Source organism: Crocodylus porosus, unplaced genomic scaffold, assembly GCF_001723895.1.
Source record: "Crocodylus porosus isolate Cpor-Errol unplaced genomic scaffold, CroPor_comp1, whole genome shotgun sequence".
Lineage (NCBI taxonomy): Eukaryota > Metazoa > Chordata > Crocodylia > Crocodylidae > Crocodylus > Crocodylus porosus.
In genome coordinates, this window is record NW_017728931.1 from 126,796,953 (window position 1) to 126,808,373 (window position 11,421).

Genomic DNA, 11,421 nt, shown 5'->3' on the forward strand with positions numbered 1-11,421 from the left:
TCTAACAATAGGAGAATTGATATACTTGATCAGAGCAGTGTCATGCATCATGCAGATGTATAAAGGTTTGTAATCCTTCTCATCTGAAAGCTATGTTAACATCATCCATATTTATGAAGTACTAATGTGTAAAGTGTAGCCTATGGAGAATTTTGAGGCCTCTCCAATTACAGATACATGTATCATGTGTAGTATCCTATACCTATTACATCTGGTTAGGAATCTTCTGATTGAAAATGTTATTTCTACAGGATCAAAGATTTCCATAGGAAAATTGCTCTATTATTTCAGTTGTCCCAAATTCAATATTTACACTGGGGACAATCTAGACAATGGCTCTCTCGCTGCCCACTTGGGAAGCCCTTTTCAATTTTAGTTCTGTCGGTGGGAAATTTTACTTACTACCACCCCAAGGCAGTAAGATCTTGACTGTTTCAATGCATTTTAGGGCCTTCTTCTCCTTTGTTGAAAGGATCCGGGTCCCACATGAATACAATCGGGCTAGGGACAGACATTACACATAAACTGGTTTAAATGATCAGAAACTGGTTTAAACCTATAACATAACAGGTATTTAGTGCACATAAACTAGTTTCAAAACAGCCCAAACCAGTTAACTGGTAAAATAAACTGGTTGAATGTAATATCAGACTTAACTGACTGAGCTTAAACTGGTTTATGGTTATGTCCCAGACCCCTTCCTGATTTAAGTTAAATCCAGAGTCCCCCAGCATCCCAGCATGCTCTCTCGGCTGGGCTGTGCTGTGCTCTCTGCTTCAGAGCAGAGATTGCCCCACCCCTCTGCTTTCTAGCCAGAGCAGGGACGGGACATGGTGAGACGCCAGCTGGCATGGCCCCGTTAAGGCAAAGTGAGCTGGGAGGAGGTTAATTCTTCCCTCCTTCCCCTTCTTCCCGACCACAGCTGGGGTCTGCCTGTCTGCTGCGGAGAAGAGGAGAGGGGGCGGCAGTGGTGGCCCCTGGGGCTGGCAGAACCTGGTTGCAGAGCAGAAGGGACAGAAGGAGGAGTTAAACTTTCTCCCTGCCCCCGTCACCTTAATGGGGCCATGGCAGGATGTTGTCTGGCCACATCCCTGCCGCTGGAGCAGGTAGTTGGTTGGTAGGGTTGGAAGGAACCTGAGTAGATCACCAAGTCTGACCCCCTGCCTTGGGCAGGAAAGACTGCTGGGGTCAAATGACCCCAGCTAGGTGATTATCTAGCCTCCTTTTGAAGACCCCCAGGGTAGGAGCCAGCACCACTTCCCTTGGAAGTTGGTTCCAGATCCTAGCCACCCTGACTGTGAAGTAGTGCCTCCTGATGTCCAGCCTGAACTTACTCTACAAAGAGGGGATGGGGGGGACATAAATACTCTCTAAATATCAGAGTGCCAAAGAGGGGGTTTATTCCTTCCCTCCCTTCTCTGTCCCACCAGCAAGGACAGCAGTTACTTTGGCACAGCCCCATTACGGCTAAGGGGGTAAGGAAGTGGTAAATTCCCCTCCACCAGAGGACTGCAGCTGGGGTAGAGCAGCGTCCTCCCCCCACTGGCCTACCCTGGGGAGGGGAAGGGGACTTTGTGTGGGGCTGCCTGGACCCAGAGGGGGACTTTTCCCCCTACTCCTCCCCTCCTCCCCCCATGGGCTCTGTTCTGTTCTGGGGCAGCTGTAATTGAGCTGCAGCCACAGGCGGTGGCCCTACCTCCTGGACCTGACCAGCCTCGCTCAGCCTTGGCTGAGGCAGCTGCATGGGGTGGGCCAGACCAGGCCCTGGGAGCGGGGCCACCCCTGGCATCTGCAGTTCAGCGATAGGGACACAGAGCCTTGTCAGCAGCACATCCCAGCCTGGCCCAGTGCATGTGGCCAGCGGCTGCCTGGGCAGTGGGTTACCCGGGGTGGCTTGGAAGTGCTGTGGGGGCTCATAGGTTCTCAATGAGCCCCCACAGTGGGCGGCTGCTGGACTCCAGGCCCGTGGGTACCACAAAGCTTGTTCAGATAGCACTGCACAGAGCCCACACTCTCTGCCCATGGTGGCAAGGGGAGGACGAGGAGGGGGAAGAGCCCCCCTGCAGGGAGGTGTTGGGAGAAGAGTCCCCCTGTGGGGCCGGGCAGCCTTGCAGAGCTCCTGTCTCCACGCCACTGTGGGGGGGGGGGGGCATGGAGGAGGGGGGAGAGCCCCCACAGCACAGAACAGAGCCCCCCTCTCCACCTCACGGCAGTAGGGGAGAGGGATGGGGGGGGAAGTCTTTCCCTCTGGGGCTGGGCAGCCCTGTATGCTGGGATTGCGCCCAGCTGTCAGGGAGCTGCTAGGATGGGGAGAGCCCCCCCCCCACTCCTTCTGGCCTGCCACAGTGGTCTGGCCACGCTCCCTCCTCCTCCAGCCTCTGAACCCTGCAGGCTAAAGTTGGGGTTTAAACCCCTCCTCAGTCTTACTCAAGCCTGATGGGGCCTGGCCACTTCTTCCCACTCCTCTCGTCCCTCGACCCCTTCCCCCCTCCTCAGCTCAGTTTCCCTGGGGAAGGGAAGGGAAGGGAAGGGAAGGGAAGGAAAGGGAGGGCTGCTGTAGTGGTCCTGGGCTTCTCGCCTGAGCCACTGCAGGCATGTGTCTGCATTTCCAGAATGAAAAGGGAATGTCTACCCACTTGCAAACCAGTTCAATTTCTGCTGGTTAGACTAACCTGCAAAGATTGAAACAATTCAGGCTCAGGATTTTTGCATGTCTGTCCCTAGCCTACAAGCTTAAATCAACAACAGTGAAGCCCCTAAATACCTTTGTGACTCTTGGCCATAGTGCTCAGCTAGCTAAGAATGCCTAAATGCTTTTAAATATTTAATTTTCTTTTCTAATGGACTCTGGATTGTGCCAAGGTTAAGAGGCTTTTGAGACATTCATTATCTAAAACCTCACAATCCATTTGATTGATGTCAGCTATATTCTTTGTAGATGTTATGGTAAGGCTGTATTTTCAGAAAGCTCCTTAGCAGTGGAATCCTAGAAATGATATTAGGATATGCAGTGCACACTACTGATTAACTTGTGATGTGGTTATTTTCTTCTCCATGGGCACATGCAATCCTATTGACACTAGTAAGAATTACAGGTCCCTGTGGAGAGAAGACTAGACAGCAGGGTCATTAATCTAATTTATTAGAAAAAGACTGACTGACTCATAGAAGGGGAGGGAGGCTGAACTTCTGACTTCTGTTACTTGCTTCTGTAGGCTAGGCTCAAAGTAGAGAAACTGTGTGCAATCCCAGAGGAGGGAAATTTTCCTTGTGTCTTTCTCTAGTCACCTCTAACCACTTTGGCCCTGACCCAGCAAAGCACTTAAGTATCTTTTAACTTTAAGTGAACCTCAGTGGGACCCTGCATGTACTTAAGCACATACTTAAGCGGTCTCCTGAATTGGAAATAGGAGATATCCCACTCCAAGAGATGCAGTAGTGGATAATTCAATACATCATTAACTCAGTTGCTTCTTTCTCTAAAGCCTCTTTCATTGATAGTTCTCAGAAACAGGTCTGTGCCCTTTCGACTATTTTGTTTGGGGTAACTGCTTTTTGAGCCGGGAAGAGTTTATCTCAGACTCCTTACTGGATGCAAAGACTGCAGGAGTGGAGGAAGAGGAAGAAAGTAAAAGCAAATAGAAGGAAGACAGGATAAGAGGTAGGAGAAAACTATGTGGAAGAAAATAAAGTAATTTTTTTCTTTCTTATCATTAAATCACTCTACACCACTGTTAGAAAAGCAGGTGCCTGGATACAACACATGTAGCTGTTTATTCCCTAAATGTTACAAGCAGTCATGTTTATATATATATTGGTATTTTTTAATCAACAGATTAAAGATAATCTTAATAAATGTGAGGAAAAGGTAGAACATTATCCACAGTTCTCTTGGCTGCTTTGGTAATATAAAAATCCTCTGACCTAGCTTTAAGGTTACTGTATAGTACTGCATCACATAGCAAAGGGATAAAGCATATGGTACATTAACTTACTCTATTTGCTAACATTTTAGCACATCCATATACAAACAGTAGGTTGCCTGATCTCTTATCCTTCACAAAGACGTTGACCTGGATTTCTAGATTCACCTAGCCAGTAAAACTGATGATCATGTTCATTTTTGACAAGCACGGGGTGCAGACTTTACCAAAGCAGGGCTGGGAGCACTCATGCAGGAATATCAATATAACTTTTTTGAGATCATGGAGATAGCACCCACTTGAACCACTTCCAGAGAGGTTTGCTGAGGATGGGGAGCCACTCAAGCTTACTGCTGATCTTGGTGGTTGGTTTGTCACTGGTCAGCCTTTACCTAACACTTCTTCTCTCACTGCGGTCAATGACAAACCCATTAGATTGCTCAGAGATTCTAAAAACCCCAGCCTATGGTTTGGCCGGTGAACACAGCCAATCACGAAATCACCATACATAATATTTCTTTTTGAAAAAGTCAGTAATGAGAGGCTTATTTCTGTCCTGGCAGAGTGAATTAGCACTTCCTCTGTTTTTGTTTTGTTTTATACAGTTCTACTAGTTTACTGGGCTTTTGACAGAAACGTGATAGGAAACTGAAATGATATTATAGTCAGGTATAAAAAAGCCTGTGACTACTAACAGAAGTAATAAAATGAAAATGCCACCCTCCTCTATTTTACCATTCAGCAGTGTGGATGGTATGGGAAAAGGTATACACTAGAAAACAGATGGCCAAGCCATGGCATGTGTGCCATATAGCTGGCAGAAGTAGCTGCAGTGCTGTGCTTTGCTCAAGGCAGGTCTGGAAGTGAGTAGGAAGTACAGCAGCACTTGGGGCAGGGCTTAACGTGTGGTGTACCTGAACTGAACTTGTGGCCAGCCGCCCGTGCACTGGAAGCTTACACCCTTTCTTCAGGTTCTTTGGGTTCATTGAGGTTTGCAGAAAAATGAAAATACAAATGAGTACTTTGTGTGCAGCAGAATTGTTTGTTATTTTCTGAATTCTGTCTTTGAGGGGAAGCTAGGGAAGACAGTGTGGTCTAGTGGATAGGACTCTCTCCTGGTAACTAGGAGGCATTGGTTCTGGTCTTAAATTTGCCACAGGCTTACTCTGTGACCTTAACTTAATCCATCTCTTTCTCTCTCTGTATCTCAGTTTTTCCCTTCTGTAATACAGAGATAATGAAACCCATTCTTCTTTGTAAAATGCTTTGAGATACTGAGGAAAAGTGCTTTATAACACCTAGGCAGTGGTATTAACATAGAAAGGCCTGCCTGTATCCCATTGCAATCGAAGGAGTTGTGCCATTCGTTTCAATGGTTGCAAGATTAGCCCTTAGCAGAATGGCTCATGGAAGTCAGACAATGAATGATCCTGCAGACTACATTGATTTGTTGTAAATAAAAATACCTTATTGGGAGATTTAGTAGAGTCTATAACTTCTATTACATTTCAGTTTCAGGGAGTGTAATTTGGGAGAGCTTTCACTCAGGTAGGTTTATTCCACACACATGATTGTGCATACAAAATATGTATTTATATCATAGTATTTGCTTGGATGTTATTGTATAGTACTGAACTGGATGCATAAATTGCGTGCCTGGAAGGAATTATTTTTAATCCATTTTTATTTTCTTCTTCTGTTACAGCAAATTGGCAGCAATACAGACTTGATATTGAAGTTTAAGGAAGTAGCATAGTTGACAGGAGAAAAATGGAGTCAATATGCCCCCGTGTGGTTGCAGGTATGTATACACCCTAGCAAGACAGCTGTAGAAATGTAGCTAGCCAGCATCTACACACTCTTTAAATATGAGTTTTGAGGCAAACAAGTCAGTTGATTTCAAAGAGAGAATATATTGGCTTAATGCTTTTCTTTTGAATTGTTCCCTTCACTACAAAAGGAAATTATTCTTCGGAACCTGTTTCTCTCGCTTCTCTCCACAAAATGAACAATGCTAACTCAGTTGCAAAATGTTTAGCAATCATGTCTTTGTGTAAGCCTGAATACCAAGCCCTTCCTTACTTTACTGATATAATTACTACTGCTTTTAGACGTGCTGCTTTTGATGGAGGTTCCTGCTGGAAGATGCTGGAATCATGCGGTGCCAGTCTGTACCTTACAGTAACTAGCATTTATCATGCTTCTGTTCATGTTTGCCGTCTCTGCATGCTGGGTCATGAAATATTAATCAAATTCTGAAAAGTAATTGATGACATGAATTATGTCTTTAAAGAAAACAAATAGGAGAAAACAACAGAACAAGTAGGGAAGTAATATAGATCTCACTAGGCTCCAGAAGTTCTCTTGTTCTACACTAGCCATTTGTTTCTTTTGTGACTGATTACTTAAAGGGAAACGGTGAAACTTTTGGCTGCAATGCTGAAGCAATAAATTTCTTCTTAAGATGAATTTAAGCAAGCTGAGTTTGCTCGGAAGGGAGAATAAGGTGATTTTTGCAGGGACGAGCTGTATTTTATAGATACTTTGCCTTAGGCTCAGTTTAAAAAGATCAGTTTTTATATGAGATATTCTGGAGGCAAATATTGGTCTTTTCATAGATGTGGTTCTGGTTCTGAGGTCCTTCCTGATGACTAAAAGCAGCAGAGGTATGTCTCCAACCAATGATCTGGAGTTTGGGTGGTTGCTTTTTTTATAGTGCCCCCTCAACTCCAAAACTCATTTACTTAGTTGGTGGGTCCAATCCCAATATTGGAAAAAAAACACAACAGCCAGTCTGGATCAAACTTAGAAAGCGAATCATGGAAAATGTAGTGCTAAAAGGGATAATCTAATCCAATGCCCTGCTCAAGGCAGAAACATCTCTATCTGAACCAAACCATACAAGTCCTTGTCTAACCTATTTCTAGAATTGCACAAACAACGCTGTTGTACAGAGACACCCAAAATGCCCTAACGTACCACAGGTAGAGCAGAGGGATGAGGGCACCGTCAATGCCCTGCCATTGTTAGGTTGTTAAACGCACTCAAGGGACACATTCAGACGTGCATGGACATCTGGTTCCCTGGGGACAAGCAGCAGCAGTGCACCTTGTGCCGCTGCTTCTTGTCCTTAGGAAATGCCCATGCCATGCATGCTCTGGCACGTGGCAAGTTCTCCTGGGTGGCATAAGACAGGCTGGGGTCAACACTGCGTATCTTTACCTGGGGTCCTGGAGGCCTCCCAGATTTGCAGTGACAGTGATCCTACCACAGTGGAGCCTGGCCACCAGCCACAGTGCAGCTCCTAGCCGCCTGGCTCCACTTTTTAGCAGAGCATGCTTGGGCAGTGTGCCCTTGCAGTGCAGAGAACCCTGAACAGTGAGGTATGTGGCACTGCAAATGTGTTTGCAGTGCCACATACTGCATGACCGCGCTTGTCTGGATGTGCCCAAGAAGTCTAAAGATGTGGACGATGCCCCCTGCTACAGAGGGAAGCATCCCAATCTGACTGTGTGGTAAAATTTCTTCCAGGCCCCAGATGTAATGATCAGTTTGGCCTTGAGTAGTGGGGCAAGACCTTTTAACTAGGAACCTCTGAGTTCTGCTTTGTTTTCCTGCTATTGAGCATTGTCCTCTCCAATATCCAGCTGCCCTGGGCTGCAGAGGGCTTCTTGTGATCTCCCAGGAATCCAGCGGTGGGGGGCTCCTGTGTTTCCAACTGTAGTTCTTCATAAAATACTCCAGGTATTACTAGATTATCCCTAACCATGATTATTTAACTTATTGAAAATCTCCAATGAAGGAGATTTCACAGTCTCCCTAGGAAATCTGCTCAGCTGCCTCACTGTTACAACAGCAAAGTTTTTCCTAGCAGTCAATCTAAACCTCCTTTCCTACATTTTCAAGCCACTGCTACATATAGTCTCTGTTGAAATGGAGAAAAGATGTTCTCCCTCTTCTCTGTGGCGGCCATTCAGATATTTGAAGACTGATATCATATTCCCTCTTAATCACCTCTTCTGAAAGGTGAACGTGCTATTTCCTTCAACCTCTCCTCATATGGCTTACCTTCCAAGCCCTCTGTAATTTTTGCTGCTCATCTCTGGACTCTCTCTGACTTTTCCACATCCATTTTAAAAAGTGGAGCCCAAAACTGTACACAATACTTGATGCCATTTTATCTCTACGTTTATCTCCAGCAGCAACCAAATGTAACTTGAGAGGATGAAGCAAGAAAATTCTTAGGGGAGAATCTTATATTTACTTGACCTTCAGGTTACAGTTTAAGGCCTGTGCATTTGCTCAGGTTGAAAAGTTTTGGGATGTAAAGGGTATCACAAATAACCTGTGGACCCTGTAATTATAAGTGATGCTTTTTACAAAGATCTTAAATTATACCATCAGGGCATCTTGAAATTAATTCTGATGCTGCCACTCTTGACAGTATTCATTTTAAACATGATTTATTGCTGCAGGCAAAACCAGATGTCTTGGCAATGAACGTACATTATTGCAAATACAAATAATGAATTAATCAAGGAAGAATTACAATTCAGAATAGAATATATATACATAGAGGTGGCAGAGATCCACTGTATTTGGTCATCTTGCCCCCCCCCCCGTCAGTGAAGGGCCATCTTCTATGATAAACTATTCTATGTGTGTTTACAGCTTAATTTTAAGAGTCTTAAATGAGGGCAGACCCTTCCATAGTCTAAGAAATGTCACCGACATGAAGATTTTTCCCAGACCTAAAATTAATAGTAGACCTTTCTTAATAGTATCTTATTAATCTTACATTTAACCCTATCAATTTCTGTCATTTCCTCTTCACTTACTTAAACAGTCTCATTGGTGACATGTAGGGGGTGTACACAGGTGCACTTGCATCCCCGGAGATTGGCCGTGCACCCCCTGAATGTGCCAGCCCTGAAATCAGAAGTGCACTTCCGGTTTCAACACTGGCTTGGCAGTTGGCCACTGGAGGACACCCCCTGGTCAGTGATCAGCCACTGGGGGATCCCCCCGATTGGTGATTGACTGCTGGGGGGACCCCCCATCAACAATCTGATGCCCCTCCAGACTCAGGAGAAACCAGTCGCCCATGCAGAGTCTGTTTAGGCCCTTTAACTTGTTCTAAATAGTCACCTCTTAGAGTCACTCCTTATGAGTTTGATGTTCCTATGGTTAGAGAATGGCATTGATATCAGATTGCTGGTGACATAAAATATTTCCATGTGGGAGCTACCTGTTGATCTTGGTTTGCTTTCCATCCCACAGGTTTTCATACAAGACACACCTTCATACCTGGCATATTTATTGCCCATCCCAGCACAGATGCCAAGAATGAAAAGGAGAATCTAAACAATTGGCTTCTAACTGGATAGCAAAAGGAAAACTGAAGTTGTCTGTGTTTTCAGACAGTGCCACAAGTACTTCCTGGATTGTTGACTGTTTACATTAGTGTGCTGAGTAACATTTGCCTACTGTTTATTCTTTTTATGACATTAAATTCAGTGATTTATGACCTTTAATTTAGTGTTTTACTAAGTAGCTTGCTCAGACAGAAACCTATATTTTCATGGGCCTGCACAAACGGTATTGGTCTTTGCTTGACAGACTAAGCACACTGACTCTGAACTTATCATTGAGCTTATTAATTAGTGGGCAGTGAAAATTATAACAGAATGTTCAAAACTTCCTTGCAGTAAGGTTGGAGTGTCATTGGTGCCATAATGGGCCAGGAATTGTGCAAAGCAAGGATTTGATGGAAGTTGGGGTGGGGAGCAGCAATATATTCTACTGGAGTAGGTGTACAGCTGGGATAGATGTTAGGTGAGCTTTCAGACACCAAATGACCTGAGGAGTAGGTCAGTTGCCTAACAAAACTTTATTTTTTATTTTAAAAAGTGCTATTTAGCATTCCATTTTCTACCACCCAATTTCAAATCCCTAAAACAGTTAAATAACATTTTTCTTGAATATTTACATTTTTAGTCGGTCATACTTTATGTGACTATTCCTGCAAATACTTATACCAGGCATAGCACTTACCTCCATAAGTAGAACTGTAGAATCATAGTGTTGGAAGGGATCTAAAAGGTTATCTAGTCTAGCCCTCCAGTGCATAGAGATAAAATGGTGGCATTTTAAGCACATTATACTTGTTGTCTCAGTACAAGTGACTACACCAAATTCAGGGGACATGGAATAGCAGTTCCAATGGAACTATCAGTAGGTGATCTCAGAACTCTACAGTCAATTCCTAGGAACTAAAAAGAAAGGTTTGAAGATTATTTCTAAGGAATATACAGTAACTTATATAATGAGTAATTTGATTCATCCTTAATGAGTTTTACTTTTTAAAATAATGGCTGGTGCTTACATCCATCCAGTAGCCCCAGTTCAAATTTTATATGCATGTATTGTGTTTATATGCATACAGATTCCCTATTTTCCTACAGAAATATTATTATTGCATTGTTTTTATCATAGATGAATTAAATATAATGTATGCTATATTTGCATAAATCAGTATTTGTTGATTTAATCTAACATTTTTTTATCATGAACCTGATACAAAAACACAAGTAAAACTGAAAAGAAACTATTTGAGAACATTTGGACTTGTTTAATGCTAAGATTTTCTTAACCCTTTAAAGAAACACAATAACTCACAACTTCAGCTCCATATTATCTATTTCACCCCAACTTCTCATTATCTTTCCCTTTTTTGATGAAAGATTATAGAGTCTTATCCTGGGAAATACTGATCACCTGCAATTTATGTTGATTTCCCATTGATTCTTATGGAAGATGCTAGTTCCCTGCATTTCTTCAGATCAGTGTCATATTTCCCAACTACTGGACATGTCTACATGTGCACTAATGTGTTGTAGTTAAAGCGCATTAAGTTTAGTATCTGTGATAACAGATACTAATGCAATGTGCAGTAACCAGCACTACTGAGCAATAGTTCCAGCACAGGCTTTTTTGTGATGTTAATGCATGGTAGGCCTGTGCAAAGTGGCTAGCATTCACTTTGGATTTGGCTGATTCAGGGGATAGCGATTCAATTCGGTGATTTGAATCAGTGTCCTGAATTGATTTGGATGAATCTCATTCAGAGATATGGCTGCTGCCAATTCAGCTGAATGTCTGAATCAGACAGGTCTCATCTCCCACCCATTCACCCCAGCTTCTGGCACTTTAAAAAAAAAAAAAAGCCCCCACTCATTGGCTGCTGCCCAGTAGGGGGGCAATCCCCACTGCCCCATGCTGCATAGAGGGCTGTGCCACGAGCCTGACCACCCCCCACTGTCCCAGCCCCCCTGCGGATGCCCTGCAGCAGGGATCACCCCCCACTGGGCAGCACCTGGTGAGTAGGGGATTTTTAAAGCACCAGGAGCTGGGCAGGTGGGGCAGCCATAGATGGTGCTGGGAGAGGGCAAGGGATGGGGCCTGTCCAATTCAGAGATTCGGCCAATTTAGTAGCGGC